The sequence below is a fragment of the Mobula hypostoma genome, chromosome 11 (assembly GCF_963921235.1).
Source record: "Mobula hypostoma chromosome 11, sMobHyp1.1, whole genome shotgun sequence".
In the NCBI taxonomy this organism is placed as follows: Eukaryota; Metazoa; Chordata; class Chondrichthyes; order Myliobatiformes; family Myliobatidae; genus Mobula; species Mobula hypostoma.
In genome coordinates, this window is record NC_086107.1 from 12,243,929 (window position 1) to 12,260,182 (window position 16,254).

Consider the following 16,254-nt stretch of genomic DNA (forward strand, 5'->3'; position numbering starts at 1 on the left):
CAGATGTTTTTTTTCTGAGTTACCATTTGCAATCCATTGACAGCTACCACCTGCTAGAAGAAGAAGAGAAAAAGAAACAAAAATATTCACCAATCATAGATGCATAACAACGATAGATCTCCAGAGATAGGCAGAAAGTGTAAGGAGCTCCATCCTAATCTGGACTATCTCTGTGTGAAATAACAATTGCTTTTCATCAATCAAAAAATGTTATAATCACTTCTCCATTTCCTCACTACAAGCAGATCAGTTAGACCATAAGAGATAGGAGCTGATTTAAGCCATTCGTCCCATTAAGTCTGTTCCGCCATTCAACCATGGCTGATTTATAATCCTTCTCATCCTCATTCTTCTGCTTTCTTCACATATCCTTTGACTCTTACTAATCAAGAACCTTTCAACCTTTGCTTTGAATATACCCAATGGCTTGGCCTCCACAGTCATCTGTGGCAATGAATTCCAGATTCACCACCCTCTGGCTAAAGAAATTATTGTTTTGGTTGAGGTTCTCCTGAGTTTTAATATTGCAAAATTCAAACCCTGACAGATTTAAGTTATTTGCATGTATACATTGGGTTACAAAAGAATATATAGGAATATATAGGAAGATGGTACAGGAGTCTCAGGACTCAGAACACCAGGGTCAGGAACAGTTATTACCCCTCAGTCATCAGGCTCGTGAGCCAATTGGGGTAACTTCACTCAACTTCACTTGACCCCGTCATTGAAATGTTCCCACAATCTATGGTCAGACTCAGTTTCAAGGACTCTTCATCTCATGTTCTTGATATTTCTTGCTTATTTATGATTAATAGTTCCTTCTTTTTGTACTTGCAGTTTGTTGTCTTTTGCACACTGCTTGAATGTCCAAGTTGGAGCGATCTTTCATTGATTCTATAATGGATTTATTAAATATGCCTACAAGAAAATAGGTTGTACATGTATTTTGATAATAAATTTACTTTGAACTCTATGACTCTCAAGTCTAGTCTGCCACTCAGAAAGATGACAGATGATCTGATCTTTGGTCTCAGCTTTACTTTCCTGTAAGATTTCTATCGCTCTTAGTCTCCTCTGATTCACAACTCTATCTACCTGAGCCTTGAATGTATTTAATAATCCAACCTGGAGACTGAGTGAAGAAATTCCTGCTTGTCTCTTTTGAAGAGGTGACCCCTCATTGTTTATTCTCACTATGAGGGTTAATATTTTCTCAGCATCATCCCTGTGAAGTTCTTTCAGAATCTACTTACATTGTGTTCTCATGGTTCTTCCTGTGCTAATGTTTTTCCATTGGGTGTGCAGTTTATTGATAACTCCATAAACCGAATAACTAAGCTAATTTAGCTATGGTTAATGGTGTCTGATATTACCCCAGTAGCACCCGTAGATATGGTGGTCAACATAAGCAGCAAAGATAAAGGTTAGATTTATTTGTCACATGTACATTGAAACATACAGTGGAGTGTGTCAAATCAAATCAGTGGGAGTGTGCTGGGGGCAGCCAACAAGTGTCGCCACCCGTACAGTGCCAAGAAAGCATGCCCACAACTCACTAACTCTAACCCTTATGTCTTTGGAATGTGGGAAGAAATTGAAGCATCCAGAAGAAACCTGCACAGTCACAGGGAGAATGTACAAACTCCTTTTGGACAGCGGTCGGAATCAAACCCCGATCGGTGATAGCCGGCCCTGTAAAGTGATTGCACTAACAGCTCCCCTCCTGCGCCACTCTCGTAGGGGAGTGAAGTTCAAAACTTTCGCTTATAATTGATGGAAGAGTATTTCAAAAGCACATTGAAATTAAGTGTTCATTTTTGACTTTGTACAAGGTTAAGAGGGATTCGTTGATGTGGAATAATTTAAGTTCTAAAGCACATTTTGTAAGATGCTGCATTAAGGATTATTGCTCAGGGCACATTGGAATAACATGGATGTGTCATGATCGCAACCGAACAGTGGCAGGTATCCAAGTTTCAGTGCCCTAATTCCCCAGAGTATGGTTAGCTGCTGCTGTCCTTTAAGACTCAGACTGCCAATTATTGCCTGTCACATTCCTTCATGGAAAGTCCATACTTAAATGCCTCGTCCTGAGCACTCAGTGCTCAAAACCTCAGTGCTTAGGAGTTCAATTTCTTGTGTTACTGTTCGTGAGTTTGCCTTTGGATTTTGTTTGTGCTATCATGTTCATTTTGAGTCTGAGTCTGAGTTAATTCCAGTCCTTACTCTACATTTGGGTTCACAACCATCCTTAGCTCTCTCATTACAGGATGGAAGATTCATAGACTCACAGAAGGCAGAGAGCTGGGGTAAATGTACCACTTTCAGACCGGCACACGGCACCTGATGGGTTGCTGGAAGGATTAGTGCTGAGGCTTTTAAGACTTACACTCTACGTTCATGACGAGTGAAGGGCCAAGTGTTTGTTGAAAGATTGTCTGACGAAACAAAGATAAGTGGGAGAGCAAGTTCTGAAGAGGACCAGCTCCGGCAGCGTGGGACTCCCATACCATCACCTTTCACTTAATGATTGAAATAATTCCAGGCGCACTGATAGTACAATGAGGGAAGACAGCTTAAAGAACTTTGTGACAGCCGTGTGCCTGCTAACCAGCATCATAAAGAAAGGTTTCTGTAGCAGATGTACAGGGATGTGTGTGGGTTCTGGTAGTGAATCAGAATTGGGTTTATTATCACTGACATATGTTGTGAAATTTGTTGTTTTGTGGCAGCAGGAGAGTGCAAGACATAAAATATACTATAAATTACAATAAGGAGTATATAGAATATAAAAAATAAATTAGTGCAAAATGAGGGCAAAAATAGTGAGATTTTCATTGTCCATTTAGATATCTTGTGTCAGAAACGAAGAAACCATTCACTATTGCAAATATCTAATCAGCCAATCACACAACTGCAATTTAATGCATCAAAGCATGTAGACGTGGTCAAGAGGTTCAGTTGTTGTTCAGACTAAACAACAGAATGGGGAAGAAATGTGATCAAAGTGACTTTGACCGTAAAATGATTGTAAAATGAATATCTCAGAAACTGCCAATTCCCTGGGATTCTCACGCACAATAGTCACTAGAGTTTACAGAGAATTATGGGAAAAACAACAAAAGCATCCAGTGTGTGGCAGTTCTGTGGATGGAAATGTCCTATTAATGAGAGAGGCCAGAGGAGAATGGCCAGACTGGTAAAAGCTGATGGAAGGTGACGGTAAGTTAAATAACCGCGGCGATGGAGGCGGGGGGGCAGGTGTTGGCGAGGCATGGTCGTGGCAAGCGGAGACAAGCGGTGGTGGAAGGAGAGGGAAGGTCTGGTCATGAGCAGTGGAGTCGCTGTTGAAGCAGAGTCCAGACAGAGCCATGGCGTCCCCGAGAACGGGGAAAGCTGTGATGTCTGATCGACTCAAGTGCCGGGCTGAGCTGGAAAAGTCTGGGACGGACCGAATCCTGGTGATGCGGTCCAGGCCCCAGAATTGTCTGAGAGCGATCAATGACCCGATGTCCGGATGATTTAAGCGCAGGGTCAGATTGTAAAAGCCAGAGGTGAAGTGAGGGCCGATTCTGCTCACTGACCAGTGACATTTACTCAGCTCTGTGCTGAATTACAGTAATGCCTGACTTTGCGTCTGTGGTCTCGCAATGTTTACTTGGCCTTGTGATGAACTGTGGCTGTTGCTGCAGTGATACCTGGTTTCTTCATGTCTTTTGTAAAGCTCCAGTTCTGAAGCTATTCGCTTACTTTTATTGTTTGCACGTTTTACTTTTTCCTCTTTCTCTCTCTTCACATTTGGTATTTGATGGCCTTCTTTAACATTCCCTCAAAGGTGTGCTCATAAGGGAATTTAAACATGCACAAAAGGTTGCCACCCTCTACCTCATTGGCATGTTAAGTATATTTCACAGTTGTACACAATCATATTTCCTTTTCCAGTTTCTGATGCGGACAGTGTTGACAATGTGGAGTTTGATGATTTGTCTGCAGATTTTAGAACTGGTTTATTTATACTGTTTCTATTGAAGAGATTATTGATTCACTATGTTGAATTCCAAAGAAGCAAAGGGCGTAAAGTTCAAGAAGAACTGCTAGTTCATTTAAAGCAGAATGGCTTAATGAAACAGTAGAAACTGCTACACTGAAAACTCATGAAGTCAGGAACGTGCAGCTATGACAAATATTTATGTACAATACAGAAATCGGTGTTACCTGTGTGTATTGTTATGATGCAAAAGTTGCTGGAGAATTTGCAAGTGGGAAGAAGTAGAGTGATATTTGGAAACTTGACTTTTCAAAGTGTTATTTAGCAAGCAAATCTCATATGGATGGTGTGCAAAAACTCCAGTGAGAGAAATCCTTCATTACCCGCTACAGGGCTGCTATGTGTATTCTGTGATGGTGTTGTGACGAAAAACCAAGTTATCAGAAGATTGATCCTGATGAGAGAGATAAGGGAGACAATGGAGAAGCGTTCAAAATGTTAATGAGAAAGGAGAGAGGTAACGGAAAAGAAACACGATTAAGAGTATTGACAGACCAGTTGCTTTGAACCTGAACTGTTTGAAGTTTGATGGACAGGCGATACCCCAGCAGGGGGATAAAAGGAACAGGTTCGCTAAGGCACAACACACCACGAGATCACGAGATAACGAGACCCTGGAAGTGCGGTGTGCCCCCACAAGTTGGTGAGAGTTTGGAGGTCTGGTCGCGGGACCGACCATAGATGCACTGGGTGAAAAGGTATGATCGGCGGGAACCTGGTGTGTGTGTCTGCCCTTGCCTGGGTGCCGGGTTCACTGCGGAAGAACGGTCGTATCCGGAATGGAGGGGTCACAGTCGCTGACCACAGAAGACATAAAAGGGTTCGCCCGAAAGCTAACTGCGAAGAACAAAGGTCTGTGTGAATCAGGATTTGCATATCTCCCTCTCTCTCTCTCCAACGGCACAACAGCAATTACTGCGAACTGTCCTACGCTGAACTGAACTCTGTGTCACTTGAGACTGATCATTTTACCCCTAGACTGCAATAGAGCTTGTTTGATTCCTATTACCCTAGTTCTGTGTACATGTGTGTTTTATCATTGCTAATCTGTTGCATTCATATCCTTACGATTAGAGTACTGTGTTACTTATTTCTTTAATAAAACTTTCTTAGTTCCAGTAATCCAGACTCCAACTAAGTGGTCCATTTCTGCTGGTTTGGCAACCCAGTTACGGGGTACGTAACAGTGTAGATGAGCGAAAGTGAAAATGATCAACCCAGAGATCAAAATTCTTACTGACAGTAAAAATCAGTGCATATATATTGTTGTCAATGGGCAAACAATTGCACAGCACAAGAATTTTGCGCACACTGGTCATACAGATAGGGGGAACATTGACACTCAACATTTCAGGAACAGCTCCTCCCCTCTGCCATCAGATTTCTGAATGGACAATGAACCCATGTACACCACTTCAGTATTTTTACCCACTCTTTTTACACTACCTTACACTGCTTATCTCATTAAATTTTATCTGTACTTATTATTGTAATTTATTGTTTTTATTATTTTATGCTGCATTGAACTGCTGCCTCAAAACAATAAATTTGCATGACATATGCTAGTGATACTAAACCTGATTCTGATTCAGATTCAGCTAGTAATGATTCTTCAGCTCTCATTCAACACTGGATCATTTTGTTTGGTGTTGGGAAGAACATTTCTGCACTGGGCGAGTACCGGAATAGCACAGGGTGGTTGATAGACTGATTCCTCATTCTTGTTATTGTGTTGGAACAGGTGCATCCCAGCTCCAACAGTCCTGGAACTCCCCTGTCATCGCCTTTCACAGAATGATTAAAATGATTCAAAGCTTACCGATACTACAATGAGGAAAGCTGGCCAAAAAAGACTTTGGAACCACCATGAGTCCAATAACCAACAACATAAAGGAGGACTTCAGTAGCAGATGAGCTGGGATGAGTGTGATGTTTGGTAATGAATCAGAATCAGGTTTATTATCACAGACGTTTGTCATGAAGTTTGTTGTTTTGCAGCAGTAGTACAGACTCCGCTTGCCATGACCATGCCTCGCCAACACCTGCCCTTCCGCGTCCATCGCCACGGTTATTTAATTTACTATCACCTTCCATCAGCTTTTCCCAGTCTGGCCATTCTCCTCTGACCTCTCTCATTAACAGGACATTTCCATCCACAGAACTGCCACTCACTGGATGCTTTTGTTGTTTTTCCCATAATTCTCTGTAAACTCTAGTGACTATTACGTGTGAAAATCCCAGGGAATCGGCAGTGGGCCTGAAGATAGAGAAGCCCCCTTGTCCTGAAAGAATATCAGGGTACTGAAATAAATGACAGAAGTTATAGTACAGGCTTGGGTGGTGATTTACCAAAATTCTCTGGACTTTGGGCAGGTCTTGGCGGATTGGAAGATGGTGAATGTCACAGCACTGTTCAAAAAAGGATGTGGGCAAAAGGCAGGTGACTATAGGCCAGTTAGTTTAACATCTGTAGTTGAGAAAATGCTTAAAGAAGAAATACCGAGGCATCTGGAAAGAAATGGTTCCATCAGACAGATGCAGCATGGATTCATCAAAAGCATGTCCTGTTTGACAAACTTAATGGAGTTCAAACTTAATTATAGGCATCCATTAGTCTCATGAGACCATGGATTTGTGCCTTGGAAGGTTTCCAGGGTGTAGGCCTGGGCAAGGTTGTATGGAAGACCAGCAGTTGCCCATGCTGCAAGTCTCCCCTCTCCTCGCCACCGATGTTGTCTAAGGGAAGGGCATTAGGACCCATACAGCTTGGCACTGGTGTCGTCGCAGAGCAATGTGTGGTTAAGTTCCTTGCTGAAGGACACACATGCTGCCTCAGCCAAGGCTCGAACTAGCAACCTTCAAATCACTAGACAACGCCTTAACCACTTGGCCACGTGCCAACACCAAAACTTAACAAATTTAGTTAGCACAGTGGATAGAGGGGAACAGATGGACGTTATTTACTTGGATCTCCAGAAGGCATTTGATAAGGTGCCGCATAAAAGACTTATCCATAAGTTGGGGGTGATGTGTATTAGTATGGATAGAGGATTGGTTAACTAATAGAAAGTAGAGAGTTGGGATACATGGGTGTTACTCTGGTTGGCAATCAGTGGTGAGTGGTGTGCTGTAGGGGTCGGTGTTGAGCACACAACTGTTCACAATATACATTAACGATCTGGAAGAGGGGATCGAGTGTAGTGTCTCTAAGTTTGCTGATGATACTAAATTGAGTCAAAAAGTAAATTGTGTCGAAGATATGGAGCATCTGCAAAGAGTTATAGATAGATTAAGTGAGTGGGCAAGAGTTGGGCAGATGGAATTCAATGTTAGTAAATGTGAGGTCATCCACTTTGGGAGGAAAAATGGAAGAGCAGATTATTATTTAAAAGGTAATAAATTGCAGCACGCTGCTGTGCAGAGGGACTTGGGAGTGCTTGTGCATGAATCACAAATGGTTGGTTTGCAGGTGTAGCATGCTATCAAGAAGGCAAATGGGACGTAGGCCTTCATTGCTAGAGGGATTGAATTTAAGAGCAGGGAGGTTATGCTACGTTGTACAGTGCACTGGTGAGGCCGCACTTGGAGTACTGTGTGCAGTTCTGATCTCCATACTTGAGGAAGGATATACTGACTTTGGAGGTGGTGCAGAGGAGGTTCACCAGGTTGACTCCAAAGATGAGGGGGTTAGACTATGAGAAGAGATTAAGTTGCCTGAGACTGTACCCGCTGGAATTCAGAAGAATGAGAGGAGATCTTATAGAAACATATAAAATTATGAAAGGGATAGATAAGATAGAAGCAGGAAAGTTGTTTTCACTGATAAGAGAGATGATTAGAGCTAGGGGACATAGCCTCAAGGTTCAGGGGAGTAGATTTAGGGCGGAAATGAGGTGGAATCAGCTTTTCCCAGAGAGTGGTGAATCTGTGGAATTCTCTGCCCAATGAAGTAGTGGAGGCTACCTCAGTAAATGTATTTAAGATAAGGTTGGATAGATATTTGCATAGCAGGGGAATTAAGGGTTATGGGGAAAAGGCAGGTAGGTGGAGATGAGTCCATGCTCAGACCATCCATGATCTTATTGAATGGTGGAGCAGGCTCGATGGGCCAGATGGCCTACTCCTGCTCCTAATTCTTAAGTTCTTATAAGAAATATATATAAAAAATTAGGTAGGTAGTGCAAAAAGAGAGCAAAAATAGTGTGGTGGTATTCATGGGTTCATTGTCTTCGTAAATCTGATGGCAGAGGGGAAGGAGCTGCTCCTAAGCATTGAGTGTGTAACTTCAGGCTCTTGTGCCTCCACTCTGTTTGTCATAATCAGAAGAGGGCATGTCCTGGGTGGTGGGGGTGCTTAATAATGGAGGCCGACTTTGAGGCATTGCCTTTTGAAGATGGCCTCAGTGGTGAGGAGACTCATGCCCATGGTGGAGCTGACTGAGTTTATGACTCTCTGCAGCTTTTTTCGATCCCGTGCAGTGCCCCCTTCATATCAGATGGTGATGCAACCAGTTAGAATGCTCTTCATGCTGCATGTGTGGAAATTTGCTGGAATCTTTGGTGACATATGAAATCTCCTCAAAACCTCAAAGAAGTGTAGCCACTGCCATACCTTCGACATAATTGCACTGATATATTGGTCCCAGGATAGATTTTCAGAGTTGTTGGCACCCAGGAACCGCTAACTCTTGTTGTGTGTTCCCTCGACTTCCCCTTCCTGAAGTCCACAATCAATTCCTTGGTCTTACTGATGTTGAGTGCAAGGATGTTGTTGCGACAGCACTGAACCAGCTGATCTATCTCACTCCTGTATGTCCCCTTGTCACCATCTGAGACTGTACTGACAACAGATGTGTCATTGGCACATTTATAGATGGCATTTGTGCTGTTCCTAGCCACACAGTCTTTGGTGTTGAGAAAGTAGAGCAGTGGGCTAAGCACACATCATTAATGTGCAGAAACAGAGTTCAAAGACTCACACAAAGGATATATATACAGGAAGAGTCAATGCAGCAACAAAATAAACAGTGTAATCCTTCCCTTCTACACCTCTACCATCAGATTTCTGAATGGACAGTGAACCAACCCATGAACACTACTTCACTATTTTTGCTCCCTTTTAGCACTACCTGATTAAATTAAATTTTCAATATATATTACTTATTATAATTTATTGTATTTTTATGTATTCCCTTGCAATACTGCTGCAAAAATCAAATTTCATGATATATACTCAGTGTCTACTTTATTAGATGATGCAAAAATCTTATTATTAGGAACAGGAGGTACAGTAGTTCATGTTCAACGTATAGTCATTATCGAAGTATGTATACTATATACAACCTTGAGATTCATTTCCGTATAGGCAATGAAATAAAGAAACCCAATTGAACCTATTAAAAGTAAAAACCATCAATCACCCAATGTGCAGAAAAAAAACAAATCATGCAAACAACAAATGTAAGCAAATAACATTCAGAACTGAAGTTCGTGTAAGTGAGTCCACAGCCGCAAAACCAGTCACAGAGCTTGTTAGTACAGAGAGGAGTAAACTTCACAAGCAGCATGCTAAACACTAGCCCTATCTCTCACCTCTGACCTTGACACCCTGACCTTTTCAATCTAGCCTGTCGTGTAAGTTGGCCAAACAGCAGGTTGTTCCTTGCTCTCAGACCTGGGCCTCGCTGCTTCAATACACTCTCGGATTCAGAACCTGCCAACTCGATTCAGCCTATACTTGACCTTTTCAACCTGGCTTGGCACTTAAATTTGTCTGACATCGGCTTGTTCCTCGCTTTTTGGTTCAGGCCCTGCCACCTCAACTCTACCTCGCCTGATCTCAGCTCTGCTGCTTCAAATCCTCACCAAGTCCACTCCAGCAGTGACAAAACATTGGTTCGTTCCCCGCTCTTGTCCTGGGCCCTGCTGCCTAAATTCAGCCTGTACATGCCCCGCCACAACCATCCTGCACTTTTGAGACTTCAGTTCACACCGCAAAATTGCCAGATTGTTCAAGAGCTCAACTCCGAAAAGGAAGTTACAGGCTATTGATTGCAGTGATCATTTCCAAGAAGAAGTGTGATAATAAAATAGTAGTTTTGTTTGCAGCCAGCAAGTCATTGGTGTGGTTCACCAGCGTCATCTTAAACCAGAACCACAGTGGCCATTGAGTGAATGTCAGTGATATGGGACCTGATTCTGATTCTGGAATCCGTTTTGCTTTTGAATCTCAGCTGGCAGGGAAGTGAATGTCAGGCACAGAAAGCTACCACTTAGCAACAGATGTCATCGCTGAGAAATCGAGAGAGGGAGCGAGAGAGAAGGAGAAGCTATAAAAAGCTGATGATTCATTTTCAAGGTGGCCCGGTTATCAGTTTAGGGACTTATAAGAGATCAGGTGTGGAAGGAGAGAAGCATATTGTAGAGAAGGAGTCAGGAGGAAAGGCTGCATGGTTAATGATTAATAATAACATTGAAATCAAGGCAGGCTCAGTAAAGAGGGGGGCACCTTGTCAAGCTGTGGTAAAACTGGGGTAGGATTGGGAAGGTTCTGCAGGAATAGTTAGACAGAATCCTGGTCACAAGTTGGCATCAGCAAGTTAAAAGTTGAGCCATGAGCCATGTCAATTTGAAGAAGGTGTACATAGAAAATGTCTTTGGTTCAATTAAGCTGCTCCCTGCTGAAATGTTAGTCTCATTAGACAAGGATTAATGAGCTGGCATTGATAGTGCCTTTACCTTTCTTGAATGTCATGTTCCTGAAAGGCCAGGTGAGGATTTTGAGATACCGAAGCTTTCGTTTCAGGCACGCAGAGTAAGCAGACAGTTTCATCTCCGCTATCGCTTTGATAAGCACGTGGATGATGGAACAATGGAGAGCTATACAGGAGGAGGGAAAGGCTAGGTTAAGAGGACAGCACGACATAGTGGGCTGAAGGGCCTGAACTGTGCCATAGTGTTCCATGTTCCATGTTCTACAGAGTTGGTGTAACAGTGTGGGCACTGGAGTTTCACTGGACATTAAAATTAAAATCCAGTTCTCACAAAAAGCAGGAAATAAAGATTTCATAAAGTGATTGGAATGATTTATTTAAAGAAAACCCAACCAGTTTCCCAGTTCTTGGGAAAGAAACACAACTTGCCTGCAAATGGGTCCAATCTTTGTTGAAAAAGTCTCTTAATCAGTGTTGGTTTATTATTTATGTTATGTTTCGTAACTTCAAAATATTAAAATAATTCAAAGGAAGACAGAGGAGTCTGAAATATGAGTCTAACTTCTTATTCACTTTAAGCAAGGTGCGCACGTATCACACAATAGTGTGATAATGTATTTTTACATATAATCTGTAACAAATTATTTAAACAAACAATAATACTTAATCAACCAATATATTAATGCAAGATTATTTAAATATTAATGAAATATTAAATACACAACACTCATCTCTGCTTAGCCACAAACTCCAACTCAATAGAGAGTGCATCTCATCCATGTACAAAGTATACTATATAATACAATTACGACATACGGATATCCACAGCGTAGTAAACTTTAATTTGTCCAATCAGGCCTGAAGATTTCATCACTGCGGAGGGTTTCTTGCTCTTGTGGCTGTGTAAACAATCTCAGGTTCTGGGCCCCCCTCTGTGGTGGATGTAGAAATTGACTGAGACTGCAGGGGGTGGTTCTGACAGCTCTGGACACCTTTCTGCTCCTTCCTTTACCTTCTAGTTTGTGCATCTTGATCTTGGGAAGGTGCATTTAGTTCACTGGAGTACTCTCTTATTAATCCTTCTACTGCTCCCTTTATGATCTGATCTCTCCTCTTGGTTTCCTCATCCACGGCATCTGATGGATTCTCTCTTTTATATCTCATACAGCTGGGCTTTGCTCTTTGCATTTACTTTTCCAAGAAGTCAGCTGGAAGAAGGTTCTATGGTCTGGTGAAACCAAGACTGAGCTTTTTGGCTATCAGACTAAATCCTATGACATAAGCCAAACACTGCACATCATCAAAAACACACCATCTCTACCATGAAGCATGGTGGCTGCATCGTGCTAAGGGGATGCTTCACTGCAGCAAGTCCTAGAAGGCTTATGAAGGTAGAGGGTAAAATGAATGCAGCAAAATACAGGGAAATCCTGGAGGAAAACCTGATGCAGTCAGCAAGAGAATTGCGACTTGGGAGAAGATTTGTTTTCCAGCAAGTATAAAGCTACACAGGAATAGCTTAAAAACAACAAAGTTAATGTCCTGGATTGGCGAAGTCAGAGTCCAAATCTCAATCCAATTGAGAATCTATGGCTGGACTTGAAAAGGGCGGTTCACTCACAATCCCCATGTAATTTGACAGAGCTTGAGCAGCTTTGTAAAGAAAAATGGGGAAAATTTGCCAGATGATAGACACCTATCCACACAGATTCAAGGCTGTAATTGCTGTCAAAGGTGCATCTACAAAATACCGACTTGAAAGGGGTGAGTAATTATGCAATCAATTATTTTGTGTTTAATAATTATAATAAATTTCAACCAATTTGTAGAAATTTGTTTTCATTTTGACACGAAAGAGTCTTTTCTGATGATCAGTGTCAAAAAGCTAAATTAAATCCACTGTGATTCAATGTTGTAAAGTAATAAAATATGAAAACTTCCAAGGGGGATGAATTCTTTTCATAGGCACTGTACCTATAAAAACTGTGGTATCTGGACCACTGCTTTTGGCACTTCCATGATTTCTCTGATCAGCATGATTCTTCATTGGTCTGATATGCTTTCCAACCAGAGGCACTGACGCTGGCACTAACACCTCTGCTGGGCAATGGAGACAGTTGTGATATCATCCGGTACCTTTTTAAATTCACTTTCAGATGGCTTCATTGCAGGGGATGTGACATAAAAATTGTGGTGGGATCTCCAATTAAGTTATGGTTGTCTCAGTTAATCACATCCTCACACTGCTGGTCCTCCTGTCTTTATCACATACAAGCCCAATATGACTAGTTGGTTGTTATATTTCATTGTTCCGAATGTATCTCCCATAGAAGTTATCTTTTCTCCATACTAAGTTCCTAGCCGGATATCTGTAGGCTTTAGTTTAGCATCTTTGAATTGCATCTCAAACTTATATTGTGGAATGGCTGAAACAGCTGATCTAGTGTCTAATTACATTTTAATGAATTTGCCATTCACTTCAGGTGTAAGCCATATGACTTGTCTATTGTTAGTTTTCACTTTGTAAATCGCAAGGCTGCACATTCCTGTGTCACTCTCATCACTATTAGATTTTTCATCAACAGCATGCAGATTCATGCTCTTTTTGAAACTGCAACTTGACTTTTTATCTTTTTCTCTTCTGTGTGCAGTCTATTTAATTTTGGCTGCCTGACATGTTCGTTGTATGTGTTCTACTTTGTTGTATTTTCTGCAAGTTTCACCTTTAAATCTGCACTGATCTGGTGAATATGAACCCCTGCCACAACTGTAACTCAAATTTATTCAACCAGGTAGGTTTCTGTTTAGACATTGCAAGTTTCTTCATGCTCACTTTCATTCCTGACTGCAATTCAATTGCACCTCAGTCTGTGTTTTCTATTGACACAGTGATCTCACCTGTTTATTTAAATGTAAGTTGTGCTGTGCTTAGGAGCCATTTAGTAATGCTTTCTTGTAAGATTCTACAAATTAAACAATCTCTCAGTGTATCATTACACCCATTTCTGAACTGACAATGCTCAATCAATTTCTTCAATTCAATCACATACACTGAAATGGACTTCCTTTCTTATTGATTCTGCTTATGAAACCTAAAACATTCTGCAACAACAATGGCTTTAGTTCTAAATCTTCCTGCAGTACTTTAACAATATCAACAAATCTCATTTCTGCTCGTTTGGTTGGAGTAAACTGTATGCCTTTAAACACAATGTGCTCAGCAAAATTGGTACTTGTTTCTCATTGGCATTTGCTTCAAGATACTGTTCAATTTGCTCAGTATATAAAATCCAGTCATCTGTTGTGTAAGCAAACCTGTCTATCTTTCCAATGTAGCCATCCATTTCCGTCCCTGTTTAAATGATTATTATCACCTGGTACTCACTCTTTATGAACCCATGAATTCTTTTTTAAAAACTCGACAGTGTCTGGACGTTTTCCACTGTTTTTTTGCTGTACATTTCTTTGCACTCGAATGTCTTGCTGCACTTCAACAAGTCAGTAGTGTATCTTGGGTTTATTTTAAAATACCTCGTCACCATTGTTATGTTTTGTAACTTCAAAACATTAAACTAATTGAAAGGAAGACGTGGGATTCCAAAATGTGAGTGTAACTTCAAGTGAGGTGTGTCCTTATCACATTTACTCAGATGCAGTGAAACATTTTTGTTTCCATACCATCCAGAGAGATCATTCCATACGTAAGTGGATCAAGGTAGTGAAAAGAAAAGTGAATGGAGAATACATAGTAGTGTCACACTTGTCGAGGAAATGCAGGGAGACAAATGAAATGTGAGGACCACAAGGACACTGATTTGAAGATCAAGGTTTAATTTTTTTGCGTATGAGAGTTCCACTCAAGCAACTGATGACAGAAGGATAAAAGCTGTCCTTGAGTCTGGTGGTACATTCTCTCAGCCTGTTGTATCTTCTCCCTGATGTGAGAGGGCAGAAGAGAGAATGACCAGAGTGTGCTGGTGTCCTTGATTATGTTGGCTGCTTTGATGCACAGGAAACTATGCATGCCAGGATCTCCCGGGGCCAGATATTCACACAAATGTACTCATCAGCATGTGAACATGGAGCAGGAGTTGGTCATTCAGGTCCTCAAGTTTGCTCCAGCCTTCAGTGAGGTCATGGCTGATCTGACCTTTCACCTCAATTGTTGTCTATCTTCAGCAACTTTTCATCACATGTCAAGTATCTGACTACCTTACCTATCAAATGTTAACCATTTTAAACATTGATTTTAGCAGAATGGGACAGCAAACTAACAAACAGTTTTAATTAAGAAAGAAACATCAAGAAGAATATAAATAAATGCATACTAAATGAGGTTCGCATGAATATGAAAAAAACATCTTCTAGTAATGCAATGCACAGTGAGTCATAGCATTGTACAGCATGGAAACAGATCCTTTAGCTTACCAAGCATCCAACACCCTGTTACACTCATTTCTTTTCTCATTCTCCCCTTGGAATGCTCTCCAAATTCCATCCTCCCTTGCACACCAGGGGCAACTTACAGGAATAACTAACTAACCAATCCATATGTTGGATCCTAAGATGGGGGTGGTGAAGGAGCCTCGCTCGCCTCAGTCTCCTCAGGAAATGGAGACGCTGCTGTACCTTCTTGTTCGGGGAGGTGATGTTAAGGGACCAGGTGAGGTCATCCGTGACGGTGAACTCCCAGGAGTGCTTAACTCTCTCTACGGAGGAGCCATGTATTTTCAGAGAATCAATAATCTCAAAGAATCAAGTCTGCTTAATGACTGGATGAATCACCTCAAAATAAGTTCAAGCCCCACCACAGCAGCTTCTGGTGTGTTGGTTGTTAATGCAACTGAACTGATTCTGCCTGTGGCCATCAGCACTGGCCTCAGTGCTCACTGGCTCTGTGGCTGTGGCCAGCAGCCATTGGGCTCCTGGACCGGCTGTGGTGCCACACTGACTCCATGGCTGTGTACTCACTTTTGGGGGATTCTGTGGTTCATGTTCAGTGTATTACTTACTACATTTTTTTTATTGTTTGCCTGATTTGTTCTCTTCACGCACATCGGATACTTGATGGTCTTTGTTGTGTGGGGATTTTCTCATGGATTCTACGGTGTGTCTTTGTTTTGTGGTTGCCTGCAATGAGATGACTCTCAAGGTTGTATGTGGTGTTCACACTTTGGTAATAAATGTACTTCAAACTTTGAACTTTGCATTTCAGTTTGTTTCCATGTGACATATAAAGTTGAATCTTGAAGTTTAACTTTTTCCGACATGTTCCGACATCAGAGGAAGTGGTTGTGGCAGGTGCATTAAAAAAATTGGAAAGGCATTTGGACAGGTACATGGATAAGAAAAGTTTGGAAGAATATGAGCCAAATGGGATTGGTTTAGATGGGACCCCTAGCTGGTGTTGACCAGTTGGACTGAAGGAACTATATCCATGCTATAGAACTTTCATGCTCTGTAACTCAATGTCCATGTTTCCTATAATACAACA

The 16,254-nt window shown here is 41.5% G+C and overlaps 1 protein-coding gene across 3 annotated transcripts in view; it reads left to right on the top strand.

Moving 5' to 3' along the window:
• The window catches only part of shank2b (SH3 and multiple ankyrin repeat domains 2b), a 1,127,200-nt gene that overhangs the window by 140,299 nt on the left and 970,647 nt on the right, over positions 1–16,254 (top strand). Inside the window, exon 1 of one of the 3 annotated variants that reach the window (XM_063061687.1) lies at positions 12,467–12,524. The exons of the other annotated variants lie outside the window; for them this stretch is intronic. The gene's annotated coding sequence lies outside the window, so the exon portion shown is untranslated. Of the gene's footprint in view, positions 1–12,466; positions 12,525–16,254 lie in introns of those variants that run through there. 3 annotated transcript variants of the gene reach the window in all.